At 41.1% G+C, this 19290-nt stretch overlaps 1 pseudogene; it reads right to left on the reverse strand.

Annotated features, from left to right (window-relative positions):
• Window positions 1-91: 91 nt before the first annotated feature.
• Window positions 92-16231, reverse strand: LOC105821234 (annotated as a pseudogene).
• Window positions 16232-19290: the final 3059 nt, after the last annotated feature.

The raw sequence follows: 19290 nt of genomic DNA on the forward strand, positions 1-19290 counted from the left end.
GGCAGTCCTGTTATTACCTTGCTTTCTGGCTAGGTCAAGTGAATCCATCAACAAGTCTTTCTTGAGAGGCTGGTGAATCTTTCTGCCTTGGTCAAAATCCTGTGAAAAGAGAAATGACATAGTATCAGGACAGGTAGTTCCCAGCCTCAGCTCTGCCCCTGACTCCTACCGTGAACTTCGATGGCTCTTCCGGACTCCAGCTTTCCCATATGCAAGATGAGGGTGTTTGGATTATGTCAAAGGGGACTTCCAGCTTCCAATTTAGTGGAAGGTGGCGGCTCAGGGCACTTGTTACAACCCAAGAAGCGCCTGGCGCCTGTGCTTGATCCTTGTCACTCTGGACTCTCCTGGGGACAGTCACACATGGCTGCTTAGAACAGAGTCTCCCCAACCCAGAAGGTTCTGGGCAATGAGTGCCTAAGAAGACTGTCCAAAAATTATCAATGATCCTTGCTATTCAACCCCTGGGAAGCACACAAAGCCGGCAAATATGACATCAGGGATTCTAGTCTCAGCAAAGTCTCCCTAGCTGAAAAACGGTACATCTCTAGGAGGAACATGGTAGCAGTGTAGCTGTCCCCAGATAACCATATATGTTCTGACTGCACTGCCCATTCTGTGTGCGAATTACCATTCTTGCATCTCTGGGTAATTTCAGAAATATCATGAAGCTCCAGAACTTCTCATATGTCCCATAATTTTTTTTTTTTTTGAGACAGAGTCTCTACTCTGTTGCCTGGGCTGGAGTGCCATGGTGTCAGCCTAGCTCACAGCAACCTCAAACTCCTGGGCTCAAGCGATCCTTCTGCCTCAGCCTCCCGAGTAGCTGGGACTACAGGCATGCGTCACCATGCCCGGTTAATTTTTTCTCTATATATTTTTAGTTGTCCAGCTAATTTCTTTCTATTTTTAGTAGAGACAGGGTCTGGCTCTTGTTCAGGCTCGTCTTGAACTCCTGACCTCTAGCAATCCACCCGCCTCGGTCTCCCAGAGTGCTAGGATTACAGGCGTGAGCCACCATGTCCAGCCTCCCATCATTTTTGATCTCTCCTCACCACTACATCTAGGGAAGTAAATGTGTTTATAAGGCAGTAGGTGGTTTAGAGAATCCAGCCACAGGCCCCTGGGTCGCTACTGCCTTCAACCTCCACTTCCTTTTTACACTTGGGTAATGTACAGGCCAGAGGCTGGGGCTGGAACACACAGTGAAGGACGGAGGTACACGGTAGCTGCTCATGTGCTCACAAAGGGATGAGAAGTGTCGTGTGGACAACTTTCATGCCTTGGCTTCTAAGCATACAAACATCATTCCTATAACCACGGAGTTCCCCACCATGTCAGACCTGGGAGTGGGAGGCTGAGCCATGTCCCCAGAAGAAGCTGGAACATCAGCCGTCCTGCCTGCTTCCTGCCTTCTTGGCAGCCACAACACGTGCACATGTACTGGTTCGAGCAGTCAGAGGCACACGTTGACTTATGCACTGAGAACAGGTGATAAAAAGAAGCAGACATGGAGGTACTTAGAAGTGAGAATTTTCTCCTGCAGCAGTGGCATCGATGGCTGTGTTATCTACTTCCAGGAGGGGAGTGGAAGTGGTGTCCAATTTGGCAATGTTGGCTGGGTAGATGTGGGATCTATGTGTCTAGTGACAGCAGTGGTGTGCTCTGTTATCATTTGAGAGAAAAATGCTGTGGGGCAGGATTTGTCGAGGAATGAGTGTGCACACAAAAACTCTAAGCAGAAGGCTAGGGAGGACAAAGTATCATCTAGTGTGGAAGAGCTAAGGATGTAACCTGTTTTTAAAATGTGAGCAAAAAAATGGGCGAGGCCCATTAAAGGTGATTTTTTAAAATAAGTTACTGCTGGTGGAGAAACTATTAAAGAGGTATCTGGACATCTTGCTCAATAAAAGAAGCCACGTTCTTAAGGACATTTCCATAGTGATTAGGGAGTGTGGCCTTCTATTTCCAGAGGTAGCAACATTTGTGCTGTGTCCGTGGCACCTGCCAATGTAAGGAGTGCCTGGAGTTTCATGGGGAGTTTGGAGCCCCGTGAAATCCAGGGAGGGAGACAGTTGTGTGCTTCGACTGCTGTTTCTGTGAAACTCCTGTCTTATGTTCTGGCACCTCCCTATTTGAGGCCATCTTTTGATGAGTGACACAGCTGGCCTCCTACTACAACAATGGAACAGATCAGAGGGTCACTTTCCTTCATCCCTAATACCTGGGCTGCACTAATTTGCTCAGCAAATGTGATGCTCCCACTTGGCCCTTTAGATCTCTTTCAAGTGAATCAAAGCAGCAAAGATGAAGGAGTATTCTCTGCCAGCAATAGGTAGCTTTGTCATCCACAGCAATGCCTGATTCCAGGGCCATGGGTGGCAGAGATGATCGTCCAGGGCCGCAGCAGCAGTGTCCACAGCACACAGTTGTTGAAGGGCGGTTCTGGTCGTGATCACGCCGCCTGCACATTCTTATTTCTTACACTGCCCCTGAGCATGAATCTTCAGGCTTCCCATAACTGTAAGAGCCATTTTTGCTTATTGGATCTTCCAGGAAGCTGGAGCTGAGACAGGTAAGACAAGTTTCATTGCAAAGTCAGACCTGGGAAAGTGAAGGAGAAGAAGCAGGACTGGGCAGAGGGAGCCGTCATCATGCAGACCTGACCACATCCCTGCCAGCCCAGCAGGGAGCGCTGGAGCAAGGATTTTCCATCAGAGGAGTCCTCCATTGGGCAGAAAGGGATAGACCTTGTGCCCCAGCCTCACTCTGCCCTTGGCTGGGGGCCCCTGGGTCTGTGTGGTCTGAGCCCAATCACCGAGGTAGTGCTGAAGGAGCACTGGCTGGCGGTGGTCAGCTGACCACACTCCATGCAGCTGGGCGACCAGGTGCTCCTTGAAGGGGGCTCTTAGCAGCGTCTCTCCAAGCCAGCCACAGCCCTCGCCCAGTGTGATGGGAATTCCAGTTCCACACGCACTGGGGAGCAGCTCCTCGAAGCCTCTGGTGTGCTCTCCTTCAGTGGGAAACCCTAGAAGACAGAGGGGACTGGGGCACACGACAGCCCCGGCCCCTGCAGCTGGTGTCAGGGTGCACCTGGTTCTCATCATCACCTTCCTCATCTCTGCATCCTAATATTCCCCTCAGCGCTACTCTCAGTGGCATTTGAGAATACGGAAATCCACTTTGAATCAGAAATTCAAACAGTGAAGACAAACTTGTAAAAAAAACCAGGGAGATATTTTAAAGGGCCATTGGATTCAGGAAAGATAAAATTATCTCTGAAAAGAAGAAAAAATTACAAGGAGTGAATAGTTTCCAATAAAAAATTTTATAAGAAATATTGATGAAAACCATGAAAACAGCCAGAAGGATGAAAGTGACATAAAGAAGGAAAAAGGGGCAGAGAGAAAAAAGTAGAAATGGCAGACAGGCAAGGAAGGAATTACGTTCATATTGTTGGAGTTTTTGAAGGAGGAAAACAAAACAATAAAATGAAACTAAAAGACAGAACTCTAACGCAATAAGGTTTTTCAGAATTTTTAAAAAGCAGGGTGATCTAAAATTATATATTGAAAGGGCTCAGCAGGTACTTGTGAAAATTAACCAAGAATAAAATTAGGAAAATTAACTAAGAGACAAAACTATCATATTTCAATGGTAAAGAAAAACTCCTCAAGTCTCCCAGGCAAAAAGAACAAGTAATTTACCAGAGCAAAAAAAAAAAATAGATTAGCATCAGACTTTTAAAAATCTGTCGCAGAAAGTAAGTCAACCATGGAGTAGCATTTTTTTAAACCAATAAAAGTGTGAATCAAGGATTTCATCTCTAGTCAACATGTCCTTCAAATACCAAGGTATTACAGAGAAACATTAATCAACCTCTGTTTATCCCATAGGTATATACAATCATTATGTATCAGAAAACCACTTTTCAATGTACAGAACTTAGGGAATTCTGGACACATCATTCCTTCCTGAAGAATGTAATATAGAATGAGCTTTGTCTAATCAAAAAATGACTGGGGCCGGGCACGGTGGCTCACGCCTGTAATCCTAGCACTCTGGGAGGCTGAGGCGGGCGGATCGTTCTGAGCTCAGGAGTTCGAGACCAGCCTGAGCAAGAGCGAGACCCCGTCTCTACCAAAAAAAAAATGGAAATAAATTAATTGGACAGCTAAAAATATATGTAGAAAAAATTAGCCAGGCATGGTGGCACGTGCCTGTGGTCCCAGCTATTTGGGAGGCTGAGACAGTAGGATTGCTTGAGCCCAGGAGTTTGAGGTTGCTGTGAGCTAGGCTGATGCCACGGCACTTGCCCCAGGCAAGAGAGTGAGACTCTGTCTCAAAAAAAAAAAAAATGACTGGAAAACTTCAGCAACAGGACTGATAACGACCATTTAAAAATACATAAATGTAGATGGAATAATAAAACAATGGTGGATATGAGGATGGAATATACAACTGTTATATAATGTGAAAAAGTAAAAATATTGCAATTTTAATGGGGAAATTGAGAAAGAGGAAAATAGGGAAAGAGACAAAGTTCGTGTTGAACATTTGGTGGGTTCTAAAGTATTTGGAGAAAAACGCCTGATAAATCAGATAGAAGACGTTAAATAAAGACCATGGGACAAATGGCAATAAAAAGAAGGTAAAAAGGCTGTCACAAGAGCAACAGTATAAACATTCCTAAATGCTCTCCTGATTGTTTAAACAAAAAAGCAAAGAACTCACATTTGATGGAAAAAGGAACATAGTAAATAAAACAAAACGTATGTGTTATAAAACATGACCGACAAGACCAACTATATCACTCATGGTAATAAATGTGAATGGTAGAAATTTACCTATTAAAAGAAAACTTTTCAATTTGGCTCACAAAACAAAACTTTACTATCTGTTTACAAGAGACACATCTAAACACAGTGATTTAGCAAGGCTAAAAATAAAAATATGGATGAAAAAAAGGCAAATGGAAAGAGAAAGAAGACATGGGTAGCAATCCTGATATCAGGCCAAGTAGAACTTAAGCACCAAATCATGAAATATGAAAAATGACTCTTTTTTAATACTAAAAGCCATAATCCACATTGAAGATATAACACTATGAATATTCATGCACCAAATAATACAGCAACCTCCTTTATGAAGCAGAAACTATAGATGATAAGAGACAGAGATATAAACAACCTAAAAACTGGAGAATTTACTACACCACTCTCAGGACAAGAAAGATCAAGTGGACAAAAAATAATTAAAGAGATAGAAGATATAAATGACACATTGAATAGGGGAGACATTGAATAGGGGAGATCTTACAATATGTATCAAACCCTCTACCCTTATAATATAGAGTAGACCTTTTCATGGCACATACACAGAAACTATGTGCTAAGTCACAAAGAAAATACTAGTAGCTTCTATGATGTAGAACTATTATAAAAAACACTGATCACAATGTGATAAGAAAAGCATTTACTAAAAAAAACAAAAGCAGAAAGACCCTTCCACGTGGAAAAATTTAAAAAGGAGCCTATTATACTACTCTTAGATGAAAGGAAAAGTATCAGTTGGAATGAAACAATTTTTAAGAATAATGACGTTGTCATGTCAGCAAAATATCAGAGTAAGAAGTGCCAAAGTCTTTTCCTCCATAAAAACAACAACAAATAAAGGGGGAAACAGTAAAAATCTACTGTTTGGAAGTCTAGAAGCTAACCAAAATTTTGCAGCAGCTAGGAAAATACTTAATCAAGAAAAACAGATTGAATCTCAGTAAAAACAGTGAGATCTGTGATATTTTAACTTATGCTGGTCCCGTCCTTCATGCCCCAGCCCGGTGATAAACTTGATAAAAAACAGGCTGCATTCCAGGTACTGATACAAGTAATGGTGGAAGCAGAATGAACCTCATTTGTAAAGATTTGTCCTTGGTTGATCTCCCTGCTGGCTCTCCAGGAGACCAGCTTAAAGGTCTTGCCTTTATCTCACCTAACTTGGAATCCTCCCAGTGCTGCCAGGGTATGTTTATCAAAAACATTTATGAATAAATGTACTAGGTGCTGCTTCTAGAAAGAATGATTAACAGTAGGAAGAAACAATAAACTAACCAAGAACCTTGGGAGGGAAGATTGAAAAATAGATGCTTTGGGAATCAAAGTTTGGAAAATCTCTAATATATTCTTGAAAATCTAGAGGCCACCCATATGTCTAGGACTATGCGCATGTTCAAGAATGACCTGAGAAGGTCCCAACTCTCTCCTCTAGCTGATCCCACAGCAGGGGCACAGCAGGAAGTAAAAGCTAAGACAGGGTCAAAATGTGCCAGGCTAAGTGGTGAAAGCATGCCCAATACACACACATAATTCATCTGCAAATAGGAGGAGATACTTTTGGTTCTAAGCACTTAAGGGAACTTCTGTCCAATCAGAAATTTTTGAGAAAACGTATGTTTTTAATTTCCATCATAGGTAGCTGTGGAATTTCTGATTTACATGATAACTCTATGTTTAACATTTTGAGAAGCTGCTGGACTCTTCCCCAAAGTGGCTGCACAGTTTACATTTATGTCAGCAGGGCATGAGGGCTTCCATTTCTCCACATACTTGCCAACACTTCTTTATTATCTGTTTATTTCATTATAGCTATCCTAGCTGGTGTGAAGTGATACCTCAATGTGGGCTGTAGTGTTTCCCTGATGGCTAAAAATGTTGAGCATCTTTTCACAAAAATCCTGACTTTTTGGGTAAAAAAATAACAAGAGAGGTAAACCACCAGCTAATTGTGCAAAAAAGAAAGAGAAAGCACAAATAAACTAAAAACAATGACAAGGGCAAAATTATCATTGAAACATAAGGAACTTAATATCATAAGAAACTAATGTGTAGACTTCTATGGAAACTAGTTTTAAAACCTTGAAGTAATGACAGCTTTCTAAGGATATACAGATAACCCAAACTGAACCCGAAACTGCTAGAAAGCTTGAACATACCAATTTAAAAGGATGAAGTAGAGAAAGTTATGAAGAAATTATCCTCAAGAAGCCACTTGGCCCAGATGCATTTACAGGTCAATCTACTAATCATACAAAAGACCATACAATTCCAGCATTCTCCTAATTGCTCCACAGTATGGAAAAGAAAGGAAACTTTCTATTTCATGTAATGAAGCAAATATAAAACTTATACCTAAACCACATAAAAATAGTATGCAGAAGAAAACTATGAAACAATACCACTCGTGAATAGTAATGCAAAAATTCTAAACAAAATATTAGCAAACAGAATCAATATAAAGGAAATAATACACTATGACCAGCAATGCACCATTGGTTCAATATGAAGAAATCCATTTACTAGTGAAGCTATCTGGTCTTGGCCTTTTCTTTTGGAAGGGGCTTTTAATTACAGATTTGATCTCTTTATTTTTTTGTAAGTCTGTTCAGTTTTCTATTTTTTTCTTGAGTCAATTTTGATGTATGTTTTTAGGGATTGTTCCATTTTATCTAGATTATATAATTTGTTGGTGTACACTTGTTCATAGTAATCTTTTATAATCTGTTTTATTACTGCAAGGTCAAAGGTAATGTTTTCACCTTCATTTCTGATTTTAGTAATTTGAGTCTTCTCTCCTTTTCTTAGTTTGTCAATTTTGTTAATCTCTTCGAACACTGCCTCTTGGATTAATTGATTCTTTATTATTTTCTATTCCTGATTTCTTTAGTATCCATTCAGATCTATATTATTTCCTTCCTTTTGTGACTTTGGGGTTAGCTTCCTTTATTTACTTAATTTTTTGTTTTTAGTTCCTTAAGATGTAAAGTTAGCTTATTGATTTGGAACTTACTTTTCTTAATGTAAGCATTTATAGCTAAAAATTTCCCTCTGAGCATTGTTTTCATTGAAACCTGAAAGTTTTGGAATGTTATATTTTTATTTTCATGCATCTCAAAGTATTTTCTAACTTCTCTTGTAATTTCTCCATCAACCCAGTGATTGAGTATGCTATTAAATGTCCACATATTTGTGAATTTTCTAGCTTCCTTCTGTTATGGATTTCTAGTTCCATTCCATTGTGGTTGGAGAAGATACTTTAAACAATTGCAATCTTTTAAGTTTATTAAGTCTTGTTATTTGACCTAACATATGGACTACCCTGTCGTTCAGGTGCACTTGAGGAAAAAAGTGTGTATTTTGCTCTTGGAGGGTGAAGGGCTCTTTACAAGTCAGTAAAGTTTAGTTGATTTATAATGTTGTCAAAATCCTCTATTTTCTTATTGATCTCATGTCTAAATTCTTCTATCTATTATTGAAATGGGGTAGGAAATCTCCAACCATTGTTACAGAACCATCCCTTCATTCTATCAGTTTTCGCTTCATAAATTTTGGGACTCTGGTGTTAGGTTTAGGTTTATAATTGTTATATCTTCTTCATTAATTGCCTCTTTTATCCATATATAATGTCTTTCTTTGTCTCTCATAATAGTTTTTTCCTAAAGTTGTATATTGTCTGATATTGGTGTAGCCACTCTATCTATCCAATTGTCTCTAGGGAATGGCACTCATCGTCCCACAGCTTGTAATATACAACTTCTATTGTTGTGAACAGGAGTTATCAATGCCACAATGGTCCTGGGGAGTCCCCATGTACCAGTTCTAAACATTTGGACAGATATCAATGTCTTATTAAATATTAATTTAGGATTAATTAACGATTTTAAAATTAATTAAAAATTTAATAATTCTTATTAACTATCTCCCCTATTTAATAAGAAACTTACCTTATGATGTTGGTCCTACTGTTGAGGTAGTAAATGAGTAACAAGTTTACATAGATATTGGTGTTTGATCTTGGTTAGGATTTTGTATCCAGTTATGATCACTGTCATCTCTGTGCTCTACAATTACAATATTAAACCTCCATTGGAATCCCTCTTGGTACAGTCTTATTGTCCACCATAGAGCAGGTCTTGTTCTCTACTTGGATATTGGCCAAGCAGACCATTTGCATTTTGACCATACCCCGGATCTTGATTAGGATTTTGTATCTGGTTTTGATCCTTGTCATGTACTGACTGTTCCACTTGGATAGGAAAACTGCCTTGGGATCTATCTTGTTGTCTGCTTTGTACCCCATGTTCAAGTGTTTTTTCTTTTCTACTTGGATATTGGTCTGGCATTTCATTGGCATTTTGGCCATGCCCTTGAACTTGATTGGGGTTTTGTGTCTGGTCTTGATCCTTGTCTTATAATCAGAGCTCATTTTGGATAGGAGAAATGTCTTGGGATCCATCTTTGGTTTTATCTTACTGTGCATGACAGAGTGGGACTTGTCCTGTTCAACCCGAACAGTAGGTAGGTAACAATGTTTGTTATCTTGAATGTTTCTCTGACATTTTATTTTGATGTTGGTCATGCTCTTCATCATCTTAATTAAAATTTTGAGTCTCGTTTTGTTCTTAGTCATCTACTAACTCTTCAGTTTGGATACGAAAACTGCCTTGGGATCCATCTTGTAGCTCACCTTGTTGCTCATGCTAGAGTGGGGTTTGTTCATTCCTTGCCTGGTCCACGATCCAGTGGACTTTCTTCTGTATTTAGATGTTGACCTGGCAGGCCCATTACTTCTAGGTAATTCCCTTGATCTTGATCAGAATTCAGTACCCCATTATGATCACTGTCATCCACCTGCTGTACAGGTATGAAAATGGTCTTTGGATCCATGCTGTGTCTGCCTTGTTGTTCACAGTTGAGTGGTTCCTGTTTTCTACCTGGATGTCGTTCTGATTTTCTCATTTCATGTTGCGCATTCCAATCATAATGGTTATATTTTTGTTTCCAGTCATGATCATTGTTATCTACCTACTGTTCAGGTTGAATAGGACAATACAAACTGTAAATTATCAATGAACATGTGTCGGATAAAGGGTGAATTCATGATCATGTTGAAAAAATTCCTTCAATACAATAAAAAATCCTCCAATAGAAAACTGAATGTCAGACATGAAGAGACATAGTCATTTTGAGAACTAGTAATACAAACAGTTAATGCATGTATGAAGTCAACTATAACCTCATTCATAGTTAAAGGAATGTAGGTTGATAAGAATATAATTCCCTTTTGACCTCTGAGACTGATTTCCCACTACTGATTTCTGGCAAGTTCCTTTTATCTGTGGCCTCAGTTCTAATTATCGTAAGTTGAGAAATTAGTCATCTGACTTGGTAACTCTTGTTCTAGAATAAGAATGTGAGGAGTTCCATAGAAGCATTCCCCACCAGACAACCATCATCAATACAAGCTCTTTTTGAAAATAATCATTGGAAGTCTCCGGCAATTGTCCTAAGAGACATACATTTATTTTTAAAATCTACTGATCCTGCAAAGAACAGTGAAGGTCTAAGTCATTTGAACCACAACCCACTCCCTACGCACCACCCCTAGCTCAGCATGATGGGAACTCCACTCTTGGCCAAGAAATGGGGATTCTCTGACCTCCTATCTCCCTGTCAAGGGTTATGATAGCTCTCCAGGAGGGAAAGGCTGCCAGCATCTCTCAACCCCACTCCCAGGTCATGTTGGAGAGGCTGAATTCCAGGTGAGTGTGACCAAGAGGTAGGGGGCTCTATTTTTCCACCCAACACCACCTGTAAGGTGGAGGCTTTACCACAGGCACTGGAGGTCAAGAATGCTGGGACTCCCATAGCCCTTGGCACAGCTCACTTGTAGGGCAGAGTTCTCATGCCAGTGAATGCATGCCAACAACATAGGAGGCTACTGCTATGCCCAGAACCCTGCTTCTAAAACATGACTGTCACTCTGAGAGAAGTGGACCACTATCTCCAAAGCAGCTCCATAGAAGTAGCTCATTGGTTTTCCAAGAGTGAGATGCAGACCATAAGAACAGAGAGCTCCAGAGTTCTCCCCAAGCAAGTGACTTTATTTGAAACATAGTGTGAGATATTTCCAGGTTAAAGGCACTCTTGAATACAGTGGATTTCTGGTGGTAAGCACTGAAGAGGAGGTTGGCAGTTCAATGACAGCAAATCTAATGATTATTGAAATTGAACATACCATCTAGTAAAGTAGCATTGGAGAATTTCCAGGAAAATATTGATGATAAATTGTCATGGGAGAGGGAGTTATCTATGACACGTTTTAGTGTCACCAAATTTATCATGAAGTATGTGAACATAATTATAACATACAGTATTGGTGAGGGAAAACACACACATGTCAATGGAAGCAAAGAGAAACTCAATGCCAATGGGAATTTAACGAACGATAAAGGTGAAATTCTGCATCACCAGAGAAGTGCAGGATAATTCAGTAAATAATGTTGAGATAGTTTTCTGGCAGTTCAGGGGGAAATACTGATTTTCTACCTCACCCATTATCTCAAAATGTAAGTTTTAGATGGTCAAGGATTTAAACATAAAGATTGAACTCTACCCGAAGGATGGACATATTTGAAACACGGACTTGAGGGGGGGAACCAAGGGCAACACACGTAACCTAAACATCTGTACCCCCATAATATGCTGAAATAAAAAAAAAAAAAAAGAAAGAAAACCTGAGTGAAGTTTAGTAGAATACTGACATGGAGATAACATTCTGAAGACAATTGATATCATTAACCACATACAAGTAATAAACATTTGTAGGGAAAAATCATACATTAAGAAAAACTGAGAAATTTGGAAATATATGAGTAAACAGGTATGATGGGAATAAATATATTCTATAGTATTAAAAGAGCACTTCCAACACAATAAAAAGCAGAACCTCTAATGGAAAAATTATCGTGGACCATGCATATATAATTTATAGAAAAAGTAATGCAAGTAGCTAATACAAACATGAAAATAAATATAACCTCACCCATAAGTAAAGAAAAGCAAGTTCAAACAAATACATGGTTACTTTCTGTCTTTTTATATCTTTTTGGCTATGAGACGTTTCCCACTACTAATTTTGGTCATTTTCCATCTGCCATTGGTCTCTGTCTCAGTTATTGTAAAATGAGTATCTTGGCCTATTAGGACCCATCTTGCTGTGAGAAAGGCTCCAGGAATCTTAGCATAGATGTCTACCAGGTGAGGAGTGAACTTGTGAGAGGAGCAGAAAGAACATGTAGTTATCAGTGTAAATGAGGATACCAAGTGTTGGTGGCATGGTTGGCATTTTGTGGAGTGTCAGTTTATAGTCGAGTTCCTTTCATCTTCAGGGCCTCCCCAAACCCACATCTTTCTTTGATCCCACACTCAGCTTGGGTCATTCTATTACCCTGAAATTGCAGCTATCACTGTGCTTTCTGGCTGATGCCAAATGACTCCATCGACCTGTCTTTCCTGAAAGGCTACTGAATCCTCCTGCCTTGGTCAATGTCCTGTGGAAAGAGAAACAACATAACACCAGGACAGGTAGTTCCCACCCCTGACTCTGCCCCTGACCCCTAGAGTGAACTTTGATGGCTCCCTTGGACTCCAGTTTTCCCATCTGCAAGATGAGGGTGTTTGTCTGGATTATGTCAGAGGGGATTTCCAGCTTCCAATTCAATAAAAGGTGGCTCAGCGCACTGTTACAAGCTGAGAAGCACGTGGTGCTTGGCTTGACCCTTGTCACTCTGGACTCCTGGGGATAGTCACACATGGCTGCTTAGAACAGAGTCTCCCCATCCCAAGAAATTCTGGACAAGGAGGGCCTTTGAAGTGGCCAAAAATTGTCCAAAGATTGTGCCCTTGTTAAGCCCCTGGGTACACAGAGAGTCTGCAAATATGACATCAGGGATTCCAGTCTGAACAAAATCTCCTTAGCTGGAGAGCTTACGTCTCTAGGAGAAGCATGGCATTAGTTGAGCTGTCCCCAGCAACCATATGTTTCCTGACTGCACTGCCCGTTCTGTGTGTAAATTACCATTTTAGCATCTCTGGGTAATTTCAGAAATATCATGAAGCTCCAGAACTTCTCATATGTCCCATCATTTTTAATCTCTCCTCACCACTCCATCTGGAGACATAATTGCGATTATAAGTCAGTAGGTGGATTAGAGAATCCAGCCAAAGGCCTTGGGTTGCTACCACCTTCAATCTCCACTCCTTTTCACACTTGGGTAATGTGCAGGCCAGAGGCTGGGGCTGGAACACACAGTGAAGGATGGGGGTGCACAGTAGCTGTTCACATGCTCACAATGGGATGAGAAGGGTCTCATGTCTTGGCTTCTAAGCATACAAACACCATTCCTGTAACCACGGAGTTCCCCACCATGTCAGACCTGGGAGTGGGAGGCTGAGCCATGACTCCTGCAGAATCTGCAAAGTCCGCCTGCCTGCTTCCCTGCTTTCTTGGCAGCCACCACATGTGCACATGTACGGGTTCTAACAGTGAGGGGCACATGCTGAGTGATGGATTGAGAACAGGCGATAGCAGCAGATACAGAGATAGTATGCAGTGAGAACGTTCTCCTGCAGCAGTGGCATCGATGGCTGTGACATCTACTTCCAAGAGGGGAGTGGAAGTGGTGTCCAATTTGGCAATGTTGGCTGGGCAGATGTGGGATCTATGTGCCTGGAGAAAGCAGTGGTGTGCCCTGTTGTGATTTGAGAGAAAAAGAATGTGGGACAGGATTTGTTCAGGAATGAGTGTGCACATATAAGCAGTAAGCAGAAGGCTAGGGGGACAAAGTATCATCTCGTGTGGAGGATCTGAGGGTATAACCTGTGATTAAAATGTGAGCAGAGAAGTGGATGAGGCCCATTAAAGATGACCTTGTAAAATAAATTACTGCTGGTGGAGAAACTATTCAAGTGGTTTCTGGACATCTCTCCTAACGAGAAAAAGCACAGTCTTAGGGACATTTTCATGGTGATTAGGGAGTGTGGCCTTCTATTTCCAGAGGTGGCGACATTTGTGCTGTTCCCATTGCACCTGCCAAGTTGGGGAGTGCCTGAAGTTTCATGGGGAGTTTGGAACGCTGTGAAAATCCACAGTGTAAGGGATAGTTGTGTGCTTTGACTGCCTTGTCTGTGGAACTCCTGTCCTATGTTTTGGGACCTCCCTATTTGAGGTCATTATTGGGACTTGATGAGTGACACAGCTGACCTCCTACGGCAGATACAGAGCAGACCAGAGGGTCAATTTCCTTCACCCCTGATACCTGGGCTCTACTAATATGCTTGGCAAATGCGATGCCCCCACCTGGCACTTTTGATCTCCTTGGAGTGACCCAAAGCAGCAAGGATGAAGGGGCGTTCTCTCCCAGCACAAGGTAGGGCTGTTGTCCGCAGCAACATCCCGTTCCAGTGGCAGTGGCAGCGATGCCGGTCCAGGACCGCAGCAGCAGTGTCCACATCACACAGTTGCCGAAGGTGGTTCTGGCTGTGATCACACTGCCTGCACGCTCTTACTTCCTACAATGCCCCTGAGCGTGAATATTCAGGCTTCCCATATCTATGCGAGTCACGTTTTTGAAAGTGGGATTCTCCAGGAAGCTGAAGCAGAGACAGTTAAGGGTGCCAGTTACATTGTGAGGTCAGACCTGGGAAAGTGAAGGAGAAGAAGCAGAACTGGGCAGAGGGAGCCGTCACTGCGCCGACCTGACCACATCCCTGCCAGCCCAGCAGGGAGTTCTGGAGCAAGGATTTTCCATCAGAGGAGTCCTCTATTGGGCAGAAAGGGATAGAGCCTTGTGCCCCAGCCTCACTCTGCCCTTGGCTGGGGGCCCCTGGGTCTGTGTGGTCTGAGCCCAATCACCGAGGAGGTGCTGAAGGAGCACTGGCTGGCGGTGGTCAGCTGACCACACTCCACGCAGCTGGGCGACCAGGTGCTCCTTGAAGGGGGCTCTCAGCAGCGTCTGTCCAAGCCAGCCGCAGCCCTCGCCCAGTATGGCGGGAATTCCAGTTCCATACGCACTGGGGAGCAGCTCCTCGAAGCCTCTGGTGTGCTCTCCTTCAGTGGGAAACCAAGGAAGACAGAGGGGACTGGGGCACACGACAGCCCCGGCCTCTGCAGCTCATGTCAGAGCTGCACCTGGTCCTCATCATCCTCCTCAACTCTTGATTCTAAAGTCCTTTTGTCCTCAGCTCCCCTCAATGTTACTCTCAGCCCCTTTCCTGGTGGTGTGACCCAAACCCTCATTCCTGAGGGTAACCATACCCTTCTCAGGGTGGGATGGTGGTATTTGTCCATTCACAGCCAGAATAGGACAAGATGGTTACAAGAAGCCTGTTCTTTTCCTCTGTGCATCTGCACTGGTCTTCTTTAGCTCTGGCCTCACCTGCCTCTCTTAGTACCAGTTCAAAATTAAGATAAATATTTTCTGATGAGCAAAGCAGAGAAAGTACTTAATGTTAAGATAAATCTTTTCTAAATGGTTGAACAGACCAGCTACTTGAAGCGTGTGCCCCTTAATTCTCATGATGTTTGTTTGCAATCCTGCTTAGTAAAGCTCAAATATCATTCACTATGACCCTTGAAAATGACAGCCCCTGCTGTACATCAGAGAAGATCCAGAGTAGGTGGCTGTCTTGGTCCTCACCCAAACTACGCTCAGGCAGGTGACAGCCAGCAGCCTCCTCCCTTGCTCAGCCTCCCCGTCCTCAGGCCCGTGGTGGTCAGGACAGCAGCCAGGAGGAGAGAGAGGAAGCTGGTCTGCAAAGGACGCTCAGGATTATTTTTTTCTCTTTCAATGCTGATTCCTGTATCACCTTTTATTTTATAGCTATGTTTCCTTCCTTTTTATCTTTGTTGCAGTAGCTAGTAGTTTGCTTATGTTCTAAATATTTTGGAAAATAAAATTTATATTTGTTAATTAGATCCATGTTTGCCTATCTTTGACTCCATATGTTTATGCTTTGTTCTTTATTCTTGCTCTCCTTTGGTTTACTCTATTCTTTTTCTAGCGTTTTGTGTTGAATATTTGATTCATTTACTTTCATATTTCATTTTATTGATGAAAGCATTTAAGGCTATGATTTGTCTTGTGGTCCTGTAAGTCCTTCTTTCTTTTTTTGTCCACTTGGTCTGCCTTGTACTAAGATAGTGCATTAAGTTCCCCTATTGTGACTGTGATTTTATCTATATCTCCTTGCACATCCTGTATTTCTTCTTTATCAAAGTGTTTGCTGCGGCACATGGTGCTTACACACTTGCAAGTCATATCTCCAGTGAGAACTGTGGCTTTTAACATTTACATGTTACCTTCTTGTCATTTGAGCAACAAAACAAATGTCAATACAAAATATATAGTAAATCCCTGTGAGTGCACACTGATGTAAATAGACAATTGAATAAGTGAATACGTGAGGGAGAATAGACAAATCTCCCAAATAATTTACGTAGATACTTTTCCTTAAGGAGTATCTTAAGTAAGACTGTGCCTGGTCACTTCCTTCCAGAGAGTGTGGTATGGAAAGAGAGGGGAAAAGGGTGACTTTATAGCATGAAAACTGAGCAGCACTGCCTCAGCCAGGGATCAAGGTCAACATCATCAAGAAGAAGTCATGTTGAAGTTGGTACCCTTGATAGGATGTCATAAGAAGGGCACTTTACTTCTGTGGTTTTCCTCCAAAAAACCCATAACCAAACCCTCATCATCAGCAAAATGTCAGACAAATCCTAATTGAGGGACATTCTATAAAACAGCTAAGCAGTGCTCTTCGAAACTATCAAGGTCTTCAAAAACAAGGAAAGTCTGTGACACTGTCACAGCCAAGAGGAACCTAAGGAGACATGACAAGTGAGTGCGATGTGTTATGTTGGGTGGGATCCTTGAACAAAAAGAACACTGGTAATAAAAAAAAAAGAAGGCAACATGAATAAAGGATGGACTTTAGTTAATGATAATGTGTCAATATTGGTTCATTTGTGCTGACAGATGTGCCCCAGTAATGTAAGGTGTTCACTGTAGGAGGGACTGTGTGCTGGTCCACAGGAATTCTAGCAAACGCTCTGATATCCCAGGACTCTTGTTTTGGTATTTTCACACTTAACATGGACATCCTCCTTCTGGGAATGGGTTTATTTCCATCCTAGGTTCTCCATTCCTCTCTTCTTTATGCACATATTTCTGGATCCCACTTTGCTCTCTGAAAAAGGTAGAGGCAAAAGTTCAAGAGATATCTTCAGCGAAAATCAGTTGATATTTCCATACACGTAATTTTAAGTTTTTATTGTTCTCTGATTACCAATTATGTTGAAAGAATGGTGGGGTTTATGAGGTTTTCTTGTTCTTCTTGTTGAATTCTATAGATTGGTAAGAATGTATGGGAAGATTACACTCAGAAGGACAACATGACTCCAGCTATCATGGAAATCTGGTGAACTTTTTTTTTTTTCATAAAATACTGATTTGGGGAATATTTTTCTAAGAATAAGAAAAAATTGACTTTATAAAAATTGAAAGCATTTTAAAGGGTAAGCAAATGAAAAAGATACAGTCATGCACCACATAACGTTTTGGTCAACAACTGACGCATATACGATGATGTTCTCATAAGATTAGAACAGAGGTGAAAACTTCCTATCACCTAGTGACATTGTAGCCTTGGTAACATCACAGGGCAACACGTTATTCACATGTCTGCAGTGACGCTGGTGCAAGCAACCCTACTGTACTGCCGGTCATATAAAAGTATAAAATATACAATTATGTACAGTGCATAATTCTTGATAATGAAAGCAAATGATTTCACTGGTTTCTGTATTTACTGTACTGTACATTTTATCATTATTTTAGAGTGTCTTCCTCCTACTTGTAAAAAAATACGTTAATGTAAAACAGCCTCAGGCAAGTTCTTCAGGATGTATTACAGAATAAGGCATTGTGATCATAAGAGATGACAGCTCCATGCATGTTATTGCCCTCGAAGACCTTCCAGTGGGGCAAGATGTGGACGTGGAAGACAGTGATATTGATGATGATGACCCTGTGTAGGCCTAGGCTAACGTGTGTGTTTGCACCTTAGCTTTTAACAAAAAAGTTCAAAAAAGTAAAAGAAAAAATTTTAATAGGAAAATAAGCTCATAGAATACGGATATAAAAAAGAAAATATTTTTGTATAGCTGTACACTGTGTTTGTATTTTAACCTAAGCGATATTACCAATAAATCAAAAAGTTGAAAAGGATTTAAAAGTTTATAAAGCTAAAAAGTTACAGTAAGCTAAGGTTAATTTATTATTGAAGAAAGAAAAAAAGTTTTATAAATTTATAGTAGCCTAAGTGTGCAGTGTTTATAAAATCTACAGTAGTGTACAGTCATGTCCTAGGTCTTCACATTCAGTCACCACCCACTCACTCACTGACTCTTCCAGAGTAGCTTGAAGACTTGCAAGCTCCATTCATGGCAAGCGCCCTATACAGGTGTACCATTTTTAATCTTTTACACTGTATTTTTTGCTGTATCTTTTCTATGAATATATATATTTAGGTATACAGATACTTATCATTGTGTTACAATTGCCTAAACTATTCAGTATAATAACATGCTGTACAGGGTTGCAGTCTAGGAGCAATAGGCTATCCCATATTGCCTACCTGCGTAGAAAGCTATATCATCTAGGTTTGTGTAGGCACACTCCATGATGTTCCTGTAGCCACAAAATCAGCTAAACACCCATTTCTCGGGATGTATCACTTGTCATTATGATGCATGACTGTAGTTAATAGCTCACCAGAAAAATAATTATGAAATGTATGAGAGCAAGTGGTGAATTTTGTTTATCTAAGAAGCACTCTTACAAATCAATTAAAATAATCTAATACAAAAGGAAGCGAAGGGTATGAAAAGGCAGTTCACAGGGGAAAGAAGTGTTAACTTCTGACTCACTATGAGAGCTGTACCATCTCATTGAACATAGGTTCATAATTCATCGTGTTTCCATTTCATTTCCTGTATCACATTGGATTTTCTAAAAACTTTAGGTAAATTCATTCCCACCTCTGGACCTCAGTTCTATGAAATGTAAAATGAACAAGCTGGAGGGATTTTTTTCTAAGGGCCCCTTTAGTCTCTTCCACAATGAAATAGGCCGAAAGAGTCTATCAAAGCCATTTTCCCGAAAGTTGTGAGATAAAAATAAAAAACACAGTGTTGAGATAATTAAAATGGGAGGATGGGGGGTGCCGAAGATCCCACTGAGAATAGATTTCTAGACCTCACAGATTTCCAGAAGCTCATCTCAGCTGCATTGCTCCCATCTGCAGTATCTTCCCCGATTTACTTTGCTTTGGCTTGACACATTGCCTGTGCTGTGCCATTGCTGTAGGATGTCCGTCTCAATCCTACGGACCA

The sequence above is a fragment of the Propithecus coquereli genome, unplaced genomic scaffold (genome assembly GCF_000956105.1).
Source record: "Propithecus coquereli isolate 6110/MARCELLA unplaced genomic scaffold, Pcoq_1.0 Scaffold566, whole genome shotgun sequence".
NCBI lineage: Eukaryota > Metazoa > Chordata > Mammalia > Primates > Indriidae > Propithecus > Propithecus coquereli.